The following is a 20931-nucleotide window of genomic DNA, read 5'->3' as shown; positions in this document are numbered from 1 at the left end:
TACCATAATTTTGAAATGTATAGAAAATATTACTTAAGGCTATAATGTATAATGCAGTCATATTTTCAGAATCAAATCAACTGGGAACATATATTATTATGCTCTTTCAATACAACAATAAATGGAATAACAACTTTATATATAGATACACATTTGGTTTTGATTTGACACACATTTTTATAAGTACCTACATCTTTCAATATAATTTTAAAAGTTAATTGATTTGTGATTACTCCATTACACATTTAATCTACATAAAATCTACCTACCAAAAGATCATCTTCACGTTTATTGAGTTGAACAAAGGCACAGTATGGTGAGTGACTTTTGTGCTCAGCCCACGGATCATCTTCAGGTTCCCAGCCATCAAGTTGCTTCCCGCAGAGGAAACATTTAACAGCATCGGCATCATGATCGCCAGTAGCAATTGAATAAAACCCTGCCTCGGCCATCTTACGAATATTACATTTGTTGTTATCATTATAAGGCCAATTCTTGAAGGATTTAACGCGTTCGTCTTCTAGAAATAAGTATCGGTTTTCTAATTGCTCCATTACTTGAAAAAAGTCTACTCGGGATGATGGATACTCTTATTCAAATCCAAGCTTCGAAATAGTAATTTTTGATGACTTCCTTTGCCAGACAAGTGCGTTTAATTTAATAATTACTAGACACACTCTGCTACATAAATCACAACGGGCATTTAAAATTTAAATTTGACTTAAACCTATTTTTTTTATGAACTGGTAACGAAGACATTTAAGTATAGAGAATATATTTACTAACTCTACCTAGAGATATACACTATTTACAATTAAATTAAAATATACCGTTGTTTACTAAATTTTGATATTGTAAACAATGCTGAACTGAATTGTAGATTGGTTATAAGCTACTAACTTTTTTGATGGTAGTAAAACGAAGTTTTTTAAATTTATTTTACCAAAAGTTGAACAAGTGTCAACCAATATACAGCAAAATGAAAAATTTTGTTGAGTTCTGGTGGCGAGCTTCATCATGGTCACTTAAATGTCACTGCTTATTGTGGCAATGGGCCGGGTCGTCCCCTACTCTAAAATTTGATCGTGAGAAGGGATGGCTGGCCTACTAATGGTGGCAGGATGATCCTGTTACCAGAAACTCTGCTTAAGATTATTAAAAGTAATTTTTTTAAAGTGAAACTTTTATTACATCGTCTCAAACTTTTTCGTCTATGTGTTGCATGTTGCGTGACGGTCAGGCGGCGCCTCTAGTTCGCAGCAGATGACCGTGTAGTGTATAGACTATTACTCAGTTGTGCCAGTGCTCCACGCTATTTTGTTTGTTTTTTAATATGTGTACATCTGTAACTCTGTTTTTTAATATGTGTAATCCAAATAATTGTTAAGTATTATGTATGTCGAACTCTCCCTGATTAAAGATATTGATTGAAAAGTATGGGAATCAGTCACTCCATGTAAACTGTATATCTATATATACATGAAAAAGAATTGAAAGTATTAAAATTTCATCATTTTTAATCTTTTCAATCAATATTTTTAACCAGGGCTAACACACAGAGTTCAATAAAAACATTAGTTATAGACTTAGGCTACTTTTATTATTTCCCATTATCATTCCAATTTTCCAAGTATAAAATTAAGATTGATTAAGTGATTTTTATACCATTAATGGAATATTATTCCAATTTTTTTTTATTTAAATGTCTATAATGTGATTTTTTTTCACGTTATAGACATTTAAATAATGTGTTGTGCATGTGTTACCGTGGTTTCATAAAACCACACAATCCTTTTATTTATAATCGATTATAAAATCCTCACAAAATACCCTTATTTATTAACAGTGTCTGTGGATGGGCAAGGAGCGGAGGAGCAGCAACTACTGTACTCAATAACTTCTGTTTTGTTTTAATTCACATTTACTTTTTTTACTTACTCGTGGAATAGAAATACTCAAACGTCAAATAGTCAATGCCTTACATTGACTATTTGACGTTTGAGTATTTCTGTTGCATCACGTTACATATATTGTAATTGACTAGCAGTTTCCCGCGACTACGTCTACGTATAATTTCTGATTTCCTTTGAGATTATTTTCCTGCTGAAAAGGCAATCAAACTTATCGATAAAAGTCCTACCGCTAGTAAAAACCGCACTTCATAGTTCATACCTAAAGAGGTCACATTTTACATTTTTATTTTGGAATAAAGAGCTGACAGTTCTATTTTTGCAAACTTCTTAAGAGAACACTTCTCTTTAAGCCGCGCCTAGTATCGGATTACTGGGTCTCGAAATCTCGAGCGATTGCCAATTCCGTGGCCATCTGGAGGGCAAAGCCAAATTGGCTTCGAAGAAGCTGGGCGTCAAGCTGTTAATTATCTGAAGCTGTCTGTATACCGGATAAGTCATTGTAATCGCCTTATATTGGGTCGCGTGAATTTGAAATTTCCATTCTAACTTCTAAGCTATACGTCCTCCCATTGACAGACAGCGTGTACGGATAAGATGAGCTACCGTCGATAAGTTTATTGGGACAGAAAAGTCAACGATTGTTATGATTTTTATCTCAAGCAGGCCACAACCAGAGATAGACTGAATATTGGGTATGGCCGTTAGGATATAATTTTTTTTTATTTAATTATTTTATCATTGAAAGACGTAGGTGTCAAAGGTACTTTAATTATATAGGTATATACTGAACTTCATAACAATTTCATCCAACATTTCAAACCCAATTTCACCCCCGTAGCTTCTACCTACTCCCTAAAATGGCCTACCAAACTTCAATTCAACAATTATTAAATCTTTCTCATACAAAATTTCATCCGCTATTTAACCACCTTTAAGAGGAGATTTTCCAAGATAACGTATAGGTATAGATTTTCATTATTTATAGCGAGTTACCTAAATTACGATTATATTATTACGTCTCTAACTTCAAAAACATAGGACTTTCATACAACCTTCCAACCCCCATTTCAACCCGTTTGGGGTGGAGGATTTTCATAGCATCCTTGTATTGCGCTTGCCCTCTAAAATGAACCTAAATTTCAAATTTCAAGTTGAAATAACTAAAGTTCCAACTTTTCTATACAAACTTTACCACCCTACCTACTTACCCCCCTATTTTACCACCTTTAAAAGGGGATTTCCCAAAATGACTTTTACAGATTTTTGATATTTAAACCTAATAACCTAAATGTCGATTTTCACGTCTCTAACTTCAAAAACACAGGCTCAAAAACAAGTTTCTTGCCACTTCTTCTAATAAGCTCAACCCTTTGCCTTAACGAAGTGGCAGAAGATTCAATAAGAAAATTTTAATTTGACATTCTTAAGTGTCATTTCCGTGACCTACGTATATAGTGATTTTGATTTTATTTTATTTATACACATATGAATTTAAAAAAATAATAATAATATAGCCTTTATACAGATAGTAGAGTTTACATATATACTTAGATACTATTCTTAACTAATTATCTATCACTATCTGTATGCCATCCCTTTCCCCCCCCCCCTCCCCCAACAAAATATGAGAGCGGTCTGCAAAAAGATATATCTCCGACGCTGTTTCTTCTGCATATCAATGATATGTTGAACACCTCCAACATGCATTGCTATGCGGATGACAGCACTGGTGGTGCCGTATACACGGGCCATGCAGGTCTCTCTCGGGAAATCGTCGACCAGTGCCGGGAGAAACTTGTGTCTTCTATCGAGTCCTCTCTCGAGAAGGTCGCGGAATGGGGTAAATTGAACCTTGTCCAATAACCCCCAGAAGACTCGTCTTCTTAATACTGGGTCTCGAAATCTCGAGCGATTGAGAATTCCGTGGCCATTTGTAGGGCAATGCCAAATTGGCTTCGAAGCTGGGCGTCATCAATAGAGCACGGCAATACTTCAAGCCGGCCCACATTTTAGCGCTCTACAAAGCGTAGGTCCGGCCACATATGGAGTATTGCTGTCATCTCTGGTCTGGCGCACCCCAGTATCTGCTCTATCCATTCGACCGCGTGCAACGTAGAGCAGCTCGAATTGTCGGGGACTCAGTGCTCTGTGAACGGCTGGATATCATCCCCACCATCTGGATGTGTGGCGGTCCTCCATAGTGCGGTTTTCAAGAAGCTTTCTCCCTCGTACTACAAAGCTATGGAATGAGCAGCCTTGTGCGGTGTCTCCGGGACGATACGACATGGGTACCTTCAAAAAAAGCGCGTACACCATCCTTAAAGGCCGGCAACGCTCTTGTGATTCCTCTGGTGTTGCAAGAGAATATGGGCGGTGGTTATCACTTAACACCAGGTGACCCGTACGCTCGTTTGTCCTCCTATTCCATAAAAGAAAATCAAGGCAAGACTCTAGCTTTTTAATCTGTCTTTGCGTAGGCGACAAAGTATGAATTATAAATGGTGCAGTGTGAATATGCCTTTACTAGCGGTTCCCTTTGGGATCGCTGTCGGCGTTTAATAAAGTTATCAATGAGTTATCACAACCGACTTGCGTGATTGTGATTGGATAATATTTCTTTCTCACACTAACCAATCACAGTGCAATAAAGAAAATTAGACAGACAGATCAATCTTTTTAACCTACATGCTTAACATAACATAGGTTTACAATTAGATGAGAATTACCTACCATTATTGGGTTATACATAACTAAAGTAAATAAAAATTTTGATTGATTTTTATATGATAATGTTTCTTTCTCACACTATCCAATCACAGGGCAACAAAGAATATTAAGCAGATAGATCAATCTTTTTACCTACATGCTTTACATAACATAGATTTATAATTAGATTAGAATTACCTATCTTTATTGGGTTATACATAACTAAAGTAAATAAAAATTTGGAATGATTTTTATTGTCAGCTGAAGAAAATGCACATACAAAATAACTTGGTCTTCATGGCAAAATGAGAACATAATTTACCTCACAGATGTAACGAATAGCAGGCATAATGCAAATTCTTCTCACATAGTCATTTGTGATGACCTAAAGAATATCTGGTTCAAAGTATAAAGCTTCACCATAAAGTTTCACCGTGTCCTACAACGACTGATAATATTTTAGGAGGGAGTCAGTTTAGTTCTATATTCTGACGGTGGGTGCATCAAGTTTGTACCCATCGATAAAATGTTGGAAAAGTTCAATTCAAATGAAGAAAGTTTTAAACAATTCATATGAATCATCTTTAGTATTAACATCATATTATTAAATTTTATTTTGAGGAAAATTACTTTAATATGGGGAAATTCGATCAGAAAAAATCGATTAGCAACCCTGAACACAAACTATTGCAGAAAGAGAGGCCTATTGACTTCCATCTCGTGCCACTAAGTAAATTATATAAAATAAAACTATTACCGAGAGAAAGGCCTGTGGACTCGAATCCCGTGCCACTAAATAAATTAAAAAAATATATAACCGAGAAGCAAAATCGAGCCGTATCAATTTACTCTTTGTCTTTTGGCGAGAATTATTGTGAACAAGTATTCTTTTATTGCGAATTGAATAGTTCGTGGAGAGGTGTTTAAATTTTTTTACCATTCTTTTTCAAATATTATTTGATTTTGAGATAATCATTGATAGATACTCTGTCATTGTGATATTAAATATATTCTGGACATTTAATATTCTTGTAACGAAATCGAGTGGCTAACGTATATAATTTTTTTACGATTTCACAGTAACCTTGATATTATTCATTTAAATAATTATAAATTAAGTCAAAATTGAAATCACTTCTCACCTCGTAGATTTTTTTAATTAATAAGTTCTAAGTGTTGTAACCAGGGACTTGAAATGTCACGTGCTGTTTTCTAGCATTCATCTGTTGTTTATAACATTTTGGTGAGTAATAAATTTCATGGTTTATTCAATGAATATTTCAATATATTTTTTTTGTAAACAGCTATAACCTAATGATAAATATACCTACTTACCTGTAATATATTTTTGGGTCATATACCTACCTAGTTGGTAATAAATTATCATCGAAGTTCTGTATATTCTTGTGAATTAACAATAAAATGTTGATATTTGAGGAAGGACAGTGATATAAAACAAAATTGTATTTATTATATTCTATGTTTTATTAAAGTATCCTGATACTCCAAACATATCATTAAAATAACAGCCATGAGAGATAATGAAAGAAGTTTCTTATTCTTGATAATAGCAAAAATTTCCACTCAATAATAGATATCAGCCCACAAATTTCTCATAGGCATTAATATCACATGGTTCGGTTATTGTTCCACTTGCACCATACTATCGAATAAAGACATCATTTGCGTTTAACAATGCATAGATAGTGTGATATAGCAGGTAAGGGTCATTCAGGGGCGTGCATTCCATATATGCCTTTAGGCATTGCCTACCTTGTTATGAAAGTATTAAATAAAATAAATAAGTATAGTTCCTGAATATATAATCAAAAATAAAATATTAAATAATAAAGTTGATTAAGTTTAATTTGCTTCAGTTATTCTATAACCAAACTTCTATTGAATACAGACTCATTCAATATTTCCTTACGCTAGATACATATGCTACATTCGTACAGTAGGCAGTCCCAAAAATGCCTATACGACGCAATGAGTATTTCATAGATCTTATTTAGAAAACATGGGAACATGGATCAATAGAAAGAGTATTTTGAAAGTTTTTTTGAAAGAGAGGAAGTGCATGAACAACATCCGGCAGCTTCTATTGAAACTAATATAAATGTTGATGAAAGTGAGATAAGCATGGATGAAATAGTGAAAGCATTGAAAAGTATGAGATTAGGTAAAGCTGCAGGGTATGACAGGATTACCGTCGCGATGCTGAGGGCTGGTCAGGGCATAGTGGCTAGCCAGCTGTACCGCCTCTTCAATTTGTGTTGGCGAAATGGGCAAGTACCATTGTATAAGGGAAATGGGTCACGACAAGACTGCAGAAATGACCGCCGTATAAGTCTTCTCAGCGTCGTCGGTAAATTGTATGCAAAAGTGTTGATTGAAAGAGTTGTGAATGAAACAGACGAAAAAGTATGGGATGCACAAGCGGGATTTAGAAAGGGAATGGGTTGTACGGATCAGGTCTTTTCCTTGCAGTGTATAGCCGAAAAATTTTTGGCTAAAAACAAAAAGGTCTATTGCGCGTTCGTGGTTCTAGAAAAGGCCTACGATAGAGTGGTGAGGAATGAATTGTGGTCAGCATAGACCACGAGCGGTGTGAGCAGTGTCCTCATACGAGCATTGCAATCTCTTTATAGAGATTCTAGAGCTTGTGTAAGGATAAACGGGGCATACACTGAATGGTTTAATACGGAAAAAGGTGTAAGACAGGGATGTGTAGCGTCACTGTGGCTGTTTAATCTGTTCATGAACAATTGCTTGACAGGTTTAAAAGAGAATGACAGTGAGTTGAGAATGAATGAGTTACTCATCAAATGTTTTCTCTATGCTGATGACCAAGTATTACTTCTTCAGCCGAGGAGTTGCAAGAGATGGTAATTGCTATGAATGGAGCTTTTGGTAGAAAGGGAATGAAGATGAATGTAAAGAAGTCGAAAGTGATGGTGCTTGAAAGAGATGAGGTAGTGACAGACTGCAATATCGTGATTGGAGATGAAAAAATTGAACAGGTGAATGAGTTTGTGTATCTGGGTTCTAAATTTACAAGAGATGGAAAGTATGAGAGTGATATTGAAAGAAGAGTGAATGCAGGAAACATGGTGAATGGAGCTTTGCACTCCTTTATGAACAGTCAGAAGGTGTCTAATAAGGCTCGCTTGGCTGTGCATGAGGGGGTGTTGGTTCCAACACTCATGTACGGAAGTGAATGTTGGGTATGGCAGAAGAAACATGAAGGCAGAATAAATGCAGTTGAGATGAGAGCGTTGAGAAGTATGATAGGAGTTAAACTGAGTGACAGGATAAGAAATAGTGAGATAAGGAAACATTGTGGTCTGAAAGATGTTGTGACAAGAATTGAGAAAGGTATGCTGAGATGGTTTGGACATGTCGAGAGAATGAATGAAGAACGATTGACGAAGAAAGTGTATAAGGCCAGTGTGAATGAAAGTGTTGGAAGGGGTAGACCTAGGCGGACGTTACAAGATCAAATCAGGGATGTCTTGAAAATAGGCCAGGTCAAGAGTACCCTAAACCGGAGAGCATGTATGAAAGGTATAATGAAAGTGGACGGAGCAAAAGAAGTATGTAAGGATCTTAGCAAGTGGAAAGAAGTTGTCTCTGCCTACCCCTACGGGAAAGAGGCGTGATTTTATGATATATGTATGTATGTTTGTATTTAGAAAGTATTGGTCACAGTTATTCAGCAATGTATGGGCGGCTAGGTAGGCATACCTATTTACGATTTGTAGCGAGATAAACCGATTAACCCACATCTGTCTCACTCCCTCCATATTAGGAGTTATGGCTATTTTGAGGTCATAAGTTCAAAAAAATTATATAATTTGAGTCTTTATACAAAGCTCCTCTGTGATTTGAGTTTAAAGTTATTTTTTGAAGCCACAAACATTTCAAAATAATATTACTTTATTTAGTGTTTTCAATAATAATTAAAGATATAAATATTATCATAAACACATAGAATTTTAGGTTTGACAGTTAATGATTGCAAAATGGGTGTATACCGCTAGATACCGGTAAAAATGAAAATATGTGTAATCTTAGAATTTTAATAACAAATATTTTTTGTTAAATAAACACGCATGCTTAGGCTATTGAGATAAAATAAGAAAGCAGTTTAAGGTATACTTGTTGTTCCTCGAATGACACAAACTAAAATATTAGGTTGACCATATGGTACGGAAACTACATGCGAAACACAAACAACTCCAGTATGTAGATTTCAAAACCTAGTACTGTCAGACTAGAGCGCGGTTCTACAACTAGTTAGAACTACAGTGCTTACCTTGTTAGAAAAACCAATGCACGCCACTGGGGTTATTTAAATTATAGGATGGATGTAGTAGGAGATATCACAGTTATCTGATGGATCATGTGACAGAGTGACAAGAATTTGACAAAATAATATCAATTTATATAATGGTATGGTGGAGTCCAAGAGACTAAATAGGGATCTCCTGGAGCGTTGTAGGCACGATGGTGTAGGTTAGATGCTAAAAAGAAGAAAAGTTTAGATGTTGTTACCTGTCACTGTTAGGGAGAGTGTGTACAACAATGTTTAATGTGAAAAGCAATTACAAAGGAATACTTAAGTGCCTCATATATTCATTTTGTATGCATTCCATGTGTTTCTGGTAATGGAAAAATATTAATCTGCCGGTTTGCATGGTGGGGTGGCCAAATGAAGGGGTAGAAAAAAACATCTTTTACAGCATCATTAAGCGGAGATGTTATGTGAGCTCTATTGTAGCTCCTGGTCAAAAGACTGACAATTTGGATTTGACCTATTTTTGAAAATGCAAAAAAGTCATGACCGTAAAATACACAAGTGTGTCAGATTATTATATATAGATGGTTCTTCTTAATGTCCTTGACATCCTGACTGATAATATGACAATTGTGTTTAGGAATTCCCTCAACCTCATAGTTTGAAATTTTTGGTTTGAAAGTTTGTGACTTTCCTATTTCCTTATGTAACACTCAAATTGTTAGATTATGGAATTGAACACTTTACTGTATATAATTAACTTACCTTACTCTGATGTGCTCGAGTTGTTCCAAGGATCGTTTTTTTTTTAATTAACTGATCAGCTGGACTAGATGTTCGACCCTACATCACATCACAACATGCAAGTTTGTCCTCTTATGTTATTCCAATGCACTCACATAAATCCGAAAATCCCCGCATTGGCTCCTCTATTACAATGTTTGGCACGATGAATGTTGATTAGTTGACTCAAGTTTGCGCGTTTACCACTTAAAAACCCCATTTGCCGTATCACCGCTCTTCAACAACACTTCCCTTAAAGCCTCGCCTAGTATTGGAATACTGGGTCTCGAAATCTCGAGCGATTGCCAATTCCGTGGCCAACTGGAGGGCAAAGCCAAATTGGCTTCGAAGAAGCTGGGCGTCATTAATAGAGCACGGCAATACTTGAAGCCGGCCCACATTCTAGTGCTCTACAAAGCGCAGGTCCGGCGCACCCCAGTATCAGCTCGATCCATTTGAGCTTGAATTGTCGGGGATCCAGTGCTCTGAACGGCTGGATCACTTGGCGTTGCGTAGAGATGTCGGTTGATTGTGCGTCTTCTACCGCATTTATCACGGGGAGTGTTCCGAAGAGCTGTTTAACCTGATTCCTGCCGCCGCCAATTCCACCTTCGCACGACACGCCACAAGTTAGGATATCATCCCCACCATATGGATGCGTGGCGGTCCTCCACAGTGAGGTTTTCAAGGAGCTTTCTTCCACGTACCTACTACAAAGCTGTGGAATGAGCCTCCTTGTGCGGTGTTTCCGGGACGATACGACATGGATACCTTCAAAAAAAAGCGCGTACACCTTGGTTGGGGTTATGGTGCTATTTTCATTTGAGAATTTCCTACAATACTTCAAAAATTTGTATACACTCGAGTCTTTAAAGCAAATGTCTAAATGGTGTCAGTTGGAAGTACACAATATATATTATGATAATAATTTAAATAAATATTTATAATGACGATTCAAAAGCGCTTAGTATAAGCCTATTTGAATAAAGTTTGACTTTGATCATAAAGAAGTAATGGAAGATTAGAGGCAAGAAAGAACAAAATATGTATATCATGGATGACACCGACTCCAATTACGGAACCACACGGGAAGCACCAGCTTTCAAATAAAAAAAGAATAATCAAAATCGGTTCATCCAGTTGAAAGCTTTGAGTTAACAGACATTAAAAAAAAACATTTCGACAAATTGAGAACCTCCTCCTTTTTTGAAGTCGCTTAAAAATATATTGAGATGCAACAGTAAAATGTTTTCTTTGTCTTTTAATTATTCTTTATGACCTAGGTTACAAATAGCGCGATAACCCTCTTCTTCAGCAAAGATGGTATTAATATTATTACAATAATTACTACCAGAAAAAACTAAACCTTTTTCTTGTGTTCCGCTAAATTTGTAAAGTAGAGTTTCATCTCTTTGCATGTAACAAATTTGTAGAGAATCGATAGTGACGCAATGCGACCCGTTAAAATTGTCCTATCTAGGTAGTTGCAATTTCAGCAGATTTATATATTTATTTAAAACATATTTTACTCAGAGCGTATCTATTACTTTGTATCCAATGTTTTGGTTCGACGTTTGTTTCTCCGACTTACTTTACAAATCTGACTACCACTAAAAGTCTAATTATTTTGTTTTAAATGAATACTTCCTTCGATACTGATTAACAACCACTCATTCGTTTGTTTTTCTGTACGCATGAAAAGGATTATGTTATGATAAAATAAAATTTACCTACAATTGACTTACAACAAATTTCTGTTGATCGCAATACTAAATTGGCAAGCCGAGCTTTTCTTACACTATTTCCTGTGGTAGGTATTTCAATGACCTTCGAAAGGTTGTTCTTTCATTCCATATTTGTAATGACGTATTGTTGTTTTTGGCTTAGATTTGGTAATGAAGATTGACATATTAAAATTAAATTTTCAATACAGATAAAAAAATAGAGGAGGTACTGTACTCTGTTCGATATTGGTAGGTGTACTTTATAATCTACAAGACTAATAGAGTACTCTTGAATACTATTTTTACCACATCTAATTTTTATTTGCATATGTTAGGCAGTAATTTGACGTAAAAGACTTTCTTTTTACAAAAACTACTTTACTTCAGCCAGAAAAATCGATCGCTTCTGAACGCAGCACAAATTTGTGAATATAATGTAAATTTCTTGAGCCAAAAAAGTTTTTAAATTTTTTAATAACTGAAACTGATACTCCATTTTATTAATCTATACTCTACATCTTCCAGAAAACGTTGGCAAACCTTAATACAGAGGCGAACGGCAAACAAAGCAAAAACCGCTACACCAAAGATTCAACCAATATTGACGTGACGTTTCGTAGTGCATAATGACGAATTTATAGAGTTGCAATTAGAGGCAATTGGCAGTTAAGGTCGGGCGCGCAGAAGTCTCTCGAACATTCGAACTCGGTACTTCGCTACATTACTATTTAGAGACAAGATGCGATGGTTACAAAGAGGAGGATGCCTCAAATAGGGCAGATGCTCATAACAATGAATCAAAACATGTAGAGAGACTCGATTGTTATGTTTAGAGCACTGTCAGCGTTAACTCGAGTACATATTGATACTATTTATACCTCACACCTTCTCGGAACGCGCTTTTGTAGAAACTGACGTGATAACGTGACATTGTGCTGGTAAAGAGATATAATATTAAAATCTATTTCTAATACCTATAATTTTTATATATTAAAAGATTTCCTCCTATGCTTTGACTCATCTCGATTCTCGACATATCTCGAACCATAAGGCGTAGAGACTTGTAATTTGGTAGGAATATTCCTTTCGCCGAGTAGAGAGAACGGATTTTACGACATCCGATTTACGATTTCTCGCACTTGACATATTCATACATTTGATAACGCTTAATACGATTCGCCATCCCGTTTAATACGCTTCCAACATATATTTATTACCTCTCGTGGCAGCGGTTAGCGGTCACTGAGACTGTCCATTGATGACAATGTGGCACCGAACAAAATTCAATTAATTGTAGTCTTATTGAGAATGTGAATATCACACAAAAAGAGGCATGATGAGTCAACTATGATGTTGTCAAACGATCTGACATTATCAGCTGTTAATGATTTAAGACGCTATGTTTCTTTGAATCAAAACGAAGATGCACTGCAAAATGCATCAGTAATTTCCGGTCTAACCAAAACAAATGTTTACCAATTAATTTTATAAGTGTATAATTTAAAACCTACATATACGAAATTAGAACATACAATATAATAATATGTAGTAGGTACACTTTATTTTGCCTATCCCGCATAATATCTACGCTCTCTCGCTTAAGACGTGTTTTTGGTTGGGTCCCCTGAAATCGTCTTAAACCGGTTCTACTCTATTGTATAAATTGTATTGTTTTTATACAGAGTGCGTTAAACAATAAAATTTCTTATCAGTTGAATTACGCCTTAAAAGACTGTTTGCTCGAGTTTTTTAGAGATATTTTTATGCTATAAATTTGTAATTCTTGTAATGTTCAAAAGAAGTTTGCAGAACCGTTGTCTCTCACCATAGAGTTTCCGGTTCGGTCCTCGCCCGCCGTTTTCTAATTCATATGTACGTTTATATGACGCTTTATAAGGTCGGTAATGCCCTTGTGATTCCTCTGGTGTTACAAGAGAAAAGGGCTGCGGTGATCAAATACCATCAGATGGTATTTGATCACCGCAGCCCTCGTTTGTCCTCCTTTTTCCTCTTTAAAAAAAAGTCAGCTCACAAACTCGTGTTAAAGTGTTGCTTCAGTGATGACAATGCAGCTTTTATGATCCAATACTGCTAAAGGTTAAGGGTCCTCCCACACGTTGCACGATTGACACTCAAGTTATTCTCAATAACCGTAGTTTTTCTTTTCTATCCGATGTTCATTTACATTTTTTTCTAAGTTTGTCATTTTATAACTACTTTTCTCTTAGCGAAATATGATGATGTACCGCTAACATTGAATGCTAATACGGTAATTTTTAAAATCCCTTGCATGAATGTCGGGCTGTTGGGAGATTCCTAAAGTTGCGTCACATACGTGTAATCCGCACTTTTATAAATAAAACCCAACCCGGCATTTTAGTTTCAATTATTAGCAAAGTTTAACAGAACATGTGGCACGTCAACGTCACACATTGTTCGAGACTGGCTCGAGTACGCCCACTTGGGCGTAGTATTAGTTACCGCTCTTTGCGACTACACCTGCGGTATGTAGTTGGAGCGCAGCGGAAACCTATCCTTAATCTAAGATTGCATTGATATTATTTATTAAAATACGAAACGTAACTCTCTTTCTTTCTATAGTCACTATCTTATATATCTCTCAACTCCCTCTCGCCTAGCCCGATAACACTTTTCGTAACGCTCTCGTCTCAAATTCACCAACTTACTCACCAAGTCAAGCGTACGTAAAGAAGTTTTACTTCAAAAATGAAGTTTTACGTTATCTGTGATACTTGTTGTGTGATTGTACGTTTAAGCTTCCTTCACCTCGGCTGTAAATAAGGGTGTTCTTGAGAGGGTCTTCACGCCCTTGCTAATAGGGTGACTTGGCAGTGTGGCCCACTCGTGTCTATGGAATTTTCCACTCGCAATCGGCTTTTGTATAATCGGTCAGTGTTCCGAGTTTGATTAGAATTAATTCTATTTTATACATACCTGTAATAAAAAATTAGGCGTAACTTCATAGACTTCGATTGAACTAGCGAATAGAAGACCTACAGCCCGATAGTGCGTGAACAATTTTATTCCATGTGTGCTTTAGCTATTGTTATAATATTCAAAATACTATGGAGCTCTTTCTAAGCTTGGCTGACTGCGTATTGGTCTAAGATTTAAGAGCCCGTGGACCCCAGACCTACATTATTTTATAAAACCTGAAAGTTTGTCAGCGCATTCTCACGGTGATATATTTAGAAAAGTATTTAACACACCTTTAGTACCGTCTACCTGCCAAAGCCACTGCAACCCAAACTCCATAAAGGTCCATCGTTCTTACCTGTGTTGGAAGCATGCGCTGATAAACTTTCAGCGTTTATAAAATAACGTAGGTCTGGGGTTCACGGGCTCTTGCTCTATATGACTTACCAGTCGATTCGCTTTCCTTTTCTATTACAGATGTTCCTCTCTCTCGCAAACATTGTTTGTCTGTACAATTTTTTATGTACACTAGTTACACACACAAAGACGCGGAAACTAATGACGTATAGATTACGTAAACACTTTTACGTCATCATATTATTACGATCTTTTCGGTTCGTTCAATTTGAGTTAACATACGGCTTCGATTTAAATAATATCTTTTATATTGGTAGATGCAAAGTGATTTGCGGTTAAAATATTTTCCAGACATAGATTGCGAAGCCACAAACATAATAGCTTTAATCTACTATTGAGTTTCCATTCCAGCGGGCCTACCATGTACTCTTATTGCGATTCAATTGACAACCTAAAATGAACTGCTTTGCTATTGTACCACGACGTGATTAGAGCTATCTAATTTAGGTTCACGTCAAATCAACTTATTAAATCGCAATGATGTCAATTGAATCGCAAACTGATTTAGTTCGTTCATTCATTCGTACCATGAGGTTTTCAACCTAAACTGGATAGCTTATGTGTCAAAGTGCTACTACCTTTGAGGAAAGTGAAAGTGTTGTTATTAACTTTTAAAAAATAGTGAAAGCATACAGAAAATGAAAATTTAATTGATTACATATGAGATTACTGGACTTTTTTGTAAAACAATATACTGAAAATAAATACCGAAAATGAAAATACTAAAGACGAATCAGTAAGGGCCCGGGCTATAGCCTGTTCGCAAGAACGAATTAAAATAAATGTATTCTGTACTCTTGTCAAATCAAACATCAATGGAGGTGCGTTCATTACTCGTTATTTTTACGAAAACACCTAAGCAAACATTTAATTTGATATTCAAAGAACTATATTTATTTATATTACTATTATTTAATAAGTACAAAAAAGGGCATAATGGTTTATAATTTGACGTTATAAAGCCAAAGCCAAAAACCCATGCAGTTCAGTTTAGGTACCTAAACTGAACTGTATGGGAATCACATCGCTTATTAATAGCTGATGGTATGCCCTCAGTAGTATAATTGACATCAGTCATACTATATGCAAAATCTTTCTGACCCGTTTGTCTGTCAGGACTCGATAAGCTCAAAAACTTTCGAACGGATATTCATGCGTTGTGTGCCCGAACATGAAGAATGATGGCCACATGGAAATTTTATTGTATATAAATTCAAGGAAATAGCTAAATACCGATATTTGTAGATAATAACAGTTGCATTTAGACATGTCTACAAATTACAATTATTTATCTTAATTTTGTTTAAATATCTACATTTTTAATTTTGCGAATAGAAGGATAGTATGTATCTATTTAAGTCTTATTAATACTATATTATAGCTACTATTTCTGTTAAGCTTTGTCAACATACAGCGAATGAAAGGCGACGAAAGTTCTTTTCTCTTTCTCTTTTACAGAATATTTCTCTTTCGCATTCTTCGCCTTGGTTGGGTGTATCTGGACAAGGCCTCAGCCGAAAGATTATGTTAATACATACTTTATAATGATATGGTGGGAATGTAAGGAGATGACGCATCCATCATAATTTTTTTTATTTTAAGACAACCTACAAATCCGTTTACCTTACTCCATTATTTGGATCTATATCTTCTGTATAAATATAATGATAGTGGTTATTATTTCACACAATAACTACTTGATAGATTTGAAATTTTAATCTTCATTTAATATACAGTGATTAAAGTTTTAAGAAACAAGTTGTTTTTATAAGCAGCTCGTGCTCAATCGTGTGTGTACGCGGACGAAGTCACGTGTCAGCTAGTCGTCGTTTTTTAACTTAACTAGTAATATTAATGTGAGTGGGGACCTCCGTCATGTCTCCCTCGGTCAGTCATTACCAATGAATCCCACAGCTTTTGCCAGAGACCGTATCCATGTGACCGCGAAACACACATAAGTGTTCCAAACTTGTACTTTACGTCAATGTACAATAAACAAGTAGACTACCAATCGCCTTCTAAAACGTCGTAAAGGATCTCCGATCACCGTTGTATATACATATGTATATTAACTAAAACAGATGACATTAAACATTCATTCAAATTAACACCTTAATTCGTGGCAGTAATGTTCAACATCTATTGAATACGCTCATTAGAAGTCACGCGTGAGACGGACGCGAACACGGGGCAAGAACTTTTTGTTATAACAATTGAAATGTATTTATTTAGCAAAATGATTTAAAACGTCAACTTAGTTACACAACTTTATTAACTTAAAGGGGCATTTACCTGAAATACGACCTTCCTTCCTTTTTAAGTTTGGGTATCTGTTATTTGTACAATTTTTTACTGAACTGAACACTTTGTCATTGCGTGACGTCGTATTCAAAGCGCGGTCAGAGGTCAACGAAAACTCTGCCTAATAGACGCGTAAGCAAAGTATTGCTTCAGACAATTTTTGAGCGTGATTGTGAGTTGACTAGCTGTTCGCCAATGTATATTAAGAAACGATTATTGTATTTGAAAATGTAACCTACTCTGATGACAATGATGTCATCTGCTTTTACGTTGTGGGATCTTTTTGTGTATTACATCGTGTGCATTGAATTAACTCGAGTAAAATAATGAAAGAGTTGCCAGAACTACATATTTATTATATCTACAACTTCGCTGGATGCGTCTGGGATTAGGGCTACAGTCCAGATTTATCCGGATATGTCTGAAATTTTATATTCTATTCCGGTTTGGGAACAATATTCCTGTCACCTAAGTTTAGATGTGTCACTAATCTGCAATACCCTAATTATAATATCTATCCCCATGATATATATTTGTCATCATATTAATAAAAACTGTCTCTTAATATGAATCTTCGAATTAAAGTAAATATGTTAAATATATATTATATTTAAAATTATAGTTTGATCACTTTTTTCTATAGCCTGTAGGCACTGTGGATCTAAATGTCGTAGTTGAGCTTTGGAAGTAGGAAGTAGTCTAGTATCTAGCGTAAGGAAATTTTTTATGAGTGAGTGTTCAATAGAAGATTGGTTATGGTTATTATAAAATAACGGAATCAAATTTAACTAAATCAACTTTAACAGTAGTGCTATATGTATTTCGGTTTATATCGACCTCGATAGGCAGAGAGGCAGTGCCTACCTAGGCACTGCCTCTCTGCTCTCTAATTGCCTATTGCCCCTGGCCTTAATATAAGATCAGTAACATTTTTATATTGTTGGGTGATTAAATTTAGGTGACTGATCTATTATTTTAGGAAAAAATATTATTTATTAGGTCAATGAAAATGCATTTATTATGTAATTATTATTTTAATTTTAAATTAAATGGAATACAGAAATGTTAGGCGTTTTGCCAGGACTCTTTGAAATTACTAAATGGTATTAACTTTTATTAACTATTAAAGCGTGAAGCCCCAGTGTTCGTTGTATAAAACATCGGTCTGTTGAGCACCTGAGTGAGATAACTCATCCAGACGCTTCTGTATACATCTAGATGAAAGTGTTTATTTCAATCTACACGTGGTGGCCATAAACACACTATGAAAGATAATATTGAGATTAATTGCTGATTGTCTCGAACACGTGCTTCGTGTATGCAAATCTTCCGTAATAACTGCGATTTATAGCGGAAAAATGTAAAGGCTTACGTCTAGACGTGTACCAATTGCTTTGGTTTTTGTTGCAAGGCTCCATTCACAAAAGCCTTGAGTGATTGTGCGGATTGGATGTTTCGAAAGCTCCTTATTGCTTGTGAAATAATACATAATTTTGCTTCGCTTAATGCTGTAAATTAGGGCTTTGCTTGTTAATTATTGACTCGGGTTCGGAATACTAAAAACGCTACATTACATTTTATCACTTCTGTTTGTCGCAAAACAATCATTGTGCATTGTAATTTTCCATCACAGTGGACAATTGTTTTGGAGGCAACTGACTGGAAAGTTGATCTGTTGTTATGTCGTCTGGCTGTAGTTCATATATCTGTAAACGAACAAATAAAATAAATGGTCTGGGATGTATATAGATAGGTAGATGCTTTTTTTATGCTAATAAGGGAGGAGACGAGCAGAAAGTTTGGCTGATGGTATTTGATACGCCCATTAAAATGCAGTGCCGCTCTGGATTCTTGAAATTCTTGAAAAATCTAATAATTCAGAGCGGCACTACAATTGCGCTCATCTACTTGAGACATTGATGTTGTCTCATTGCCCAATAATTTGAGCAGCTACGGCGCCTATCAGGCGAAAAAAGAGCGCCGTTGTGGTACTCATAATCTAGCCGTCATTCTGTTCAAAGAAGCCTCCCACTGGTAAATGCCCTTAGACGCCTCTTACGACACCTTTGGGCCTGGGAATTATTGGCCTATTTTTAGTGTGATAACCCTCACATCTAGGATTAATACACAAATAAAGTTTGAAAAACAAAATTTCAACCCACGACCTCTGGCGTTCCGTGCCGGTGCTCTAACCAACTGAGCTAACCACAACCTGAGAGTTGAACAAAGCTTACAATATTCTTTTTATGTCTCGGGGAAGCATCGGCTTACTGCAGATTCTAATTTCGTGACAGATGTAATATCAAATTGCGGCAGTCCGCGAAGACATTCATTAATAGTGTAACTGCGATCAGATATCGCACACTTGTGAAAATTAAACTACTCGTATTGGGACTGGTATTCTATATTCCGTCAACAAATAGTTCGTGCAGATATTCTATGATAGCTGTTTCGATCTGTATTTTGGCCAACTTTTTTCAATCTAATGCCGTATAATATGCAGCTGTTTCTTATATCGATTAAAGTTATGACTATCGATAAAATTGTATTTAAATGTCATAGTGTCATAGGTTGAAGCTACCGGCCCCAAATATTTTTTGTGAAATATTATGGAAATATGGGATTCTTTTTAACGCGAAACTTTGAAGAGTAATGTAACCGAATGTAAGTCGCCGACAGATGTAGATTATGTGACCGCTTATATACGTGTTCGTTGTACCCACGTGACAAATGACAACTTTTTTTTTTATGGAATAGGAGGTCAAACGAGCGTACGGGTTACCTGTTGTTAAGTGATCACCGCCGCCCACAATCTCTTGCAACACCAGAGGAATCACAGGAGCGTTGCCGGCCTTTAAGGAAGGTGTACGCGCTTTTTTGAAGGTACCCATGTCGTATCGTCCCGGAAACACCGCACAAGGAAGCTCATTCCACAGCTTTGTAGTACGTGGAAGAAAGCTCCTTGAAAACCGCACTGTGGAGTACCGCCACACATCCAGATGGTGAAATGATATCCTAACTTGTGGCGTGTCGTGCGAAGGTGGAATTCGGCGGCAGGAATCAGGTTAAACAGCTCTTCGGAACACTCCCCGTGATAAATGCGGTAGAAGACACACAATGAAGCGACGTCTCTACGCAACGCCAAGTGATCCAGCCGTTCACAGAGCACTGGGACCCCGACAATTCGAGCTGCTCTACGTTGCACGCGGTCAAATGGATCGAGCTGATACTGGGGTGCGCCAGACCAGAGATGACAGCAATACTCCATGTGTGGCCGGACCTGCGCTTTGTAGAGCGCTAGTATGCGGGCCGGCTTGAAGTATTGCCGTGCTCTATTAATGACGCCCAGTTTCTTTGAAGCCAATTTGGCTTTGCCTTCCAGATGACCACGAAATTGGCAATCGCTCGAGATTTCGAGACCCAGTATTCCGACAACCTGCTCAGAAATCAATTCTGTTTCATTTAAGACATCTCTGAGTTAGATTTGTATTTTTAAGCAGGGATTCATTTTCTTACCCAATTGAACCGAATCTATATATACTACTGAAAAATTGGCATTTTTGTTAGAAGTCCTCAATGAAGTGGGCAAGAGTCGCCGAACTTATTAAAAAAAGACTCCATTTCACTATCTACTAATTAACGAATAGCCTTGATAATGCTTGAAAAGTCGTAATAGAATTATTGAAAGTATATATAATGTAAGAAAAAAAACAGAGATTTTGACGGCTTGCAGCACAGATAGTGTCTTATATAATTTCCCATTTTAAATTATTACAGTTTTCTGTGAGCTTATGTTACGCAGTAACCATAAAAAAGGAGCGGATAATCCGCGTCCAGCGCGTCTGTAACT

The 20931-nt window shown here is 36.3% G+C and overlaps 1 protein-coding gene across 1 annotated transcript in view; it reads left to right on the top strand.

The window, feature by feature from the left end:
* The first annotated feature begins 5458 nt into the window (after positions 1-5458).
* Positions 5459-20931, top strand: part of LOC126979140 (uncharacterized) — a 67471-nt gene continuing 51998 nt past the window's right edge. The window contains exon 1 of the mRNA XM_050828371.1: positions 5459-5862. The gene's annotated coding sequence lies outside the window, so the exon portion shown is untranslated. The remainder of the gene's footprint in view (positions 5863-20931) is intronic.

This window comes from Leptidea sinapis, chromosome Z (assembly GCF_905404315.1).
Source record: "Leptidea sinapis chromosome Z, ilLepSina1.1, whole genome shotgun sequence".
NCBI lineage: Eukaryota > Metazoa > Arthropoda > Insecta > Lepidoptera > Pieridae > Leptidea > Leptidea sinapis.
The sequence above is the reverse complement of the archived record's forward strand: the minus strand, read 5'-3'. Positions and strand labels throughout refer to the sequence as shown.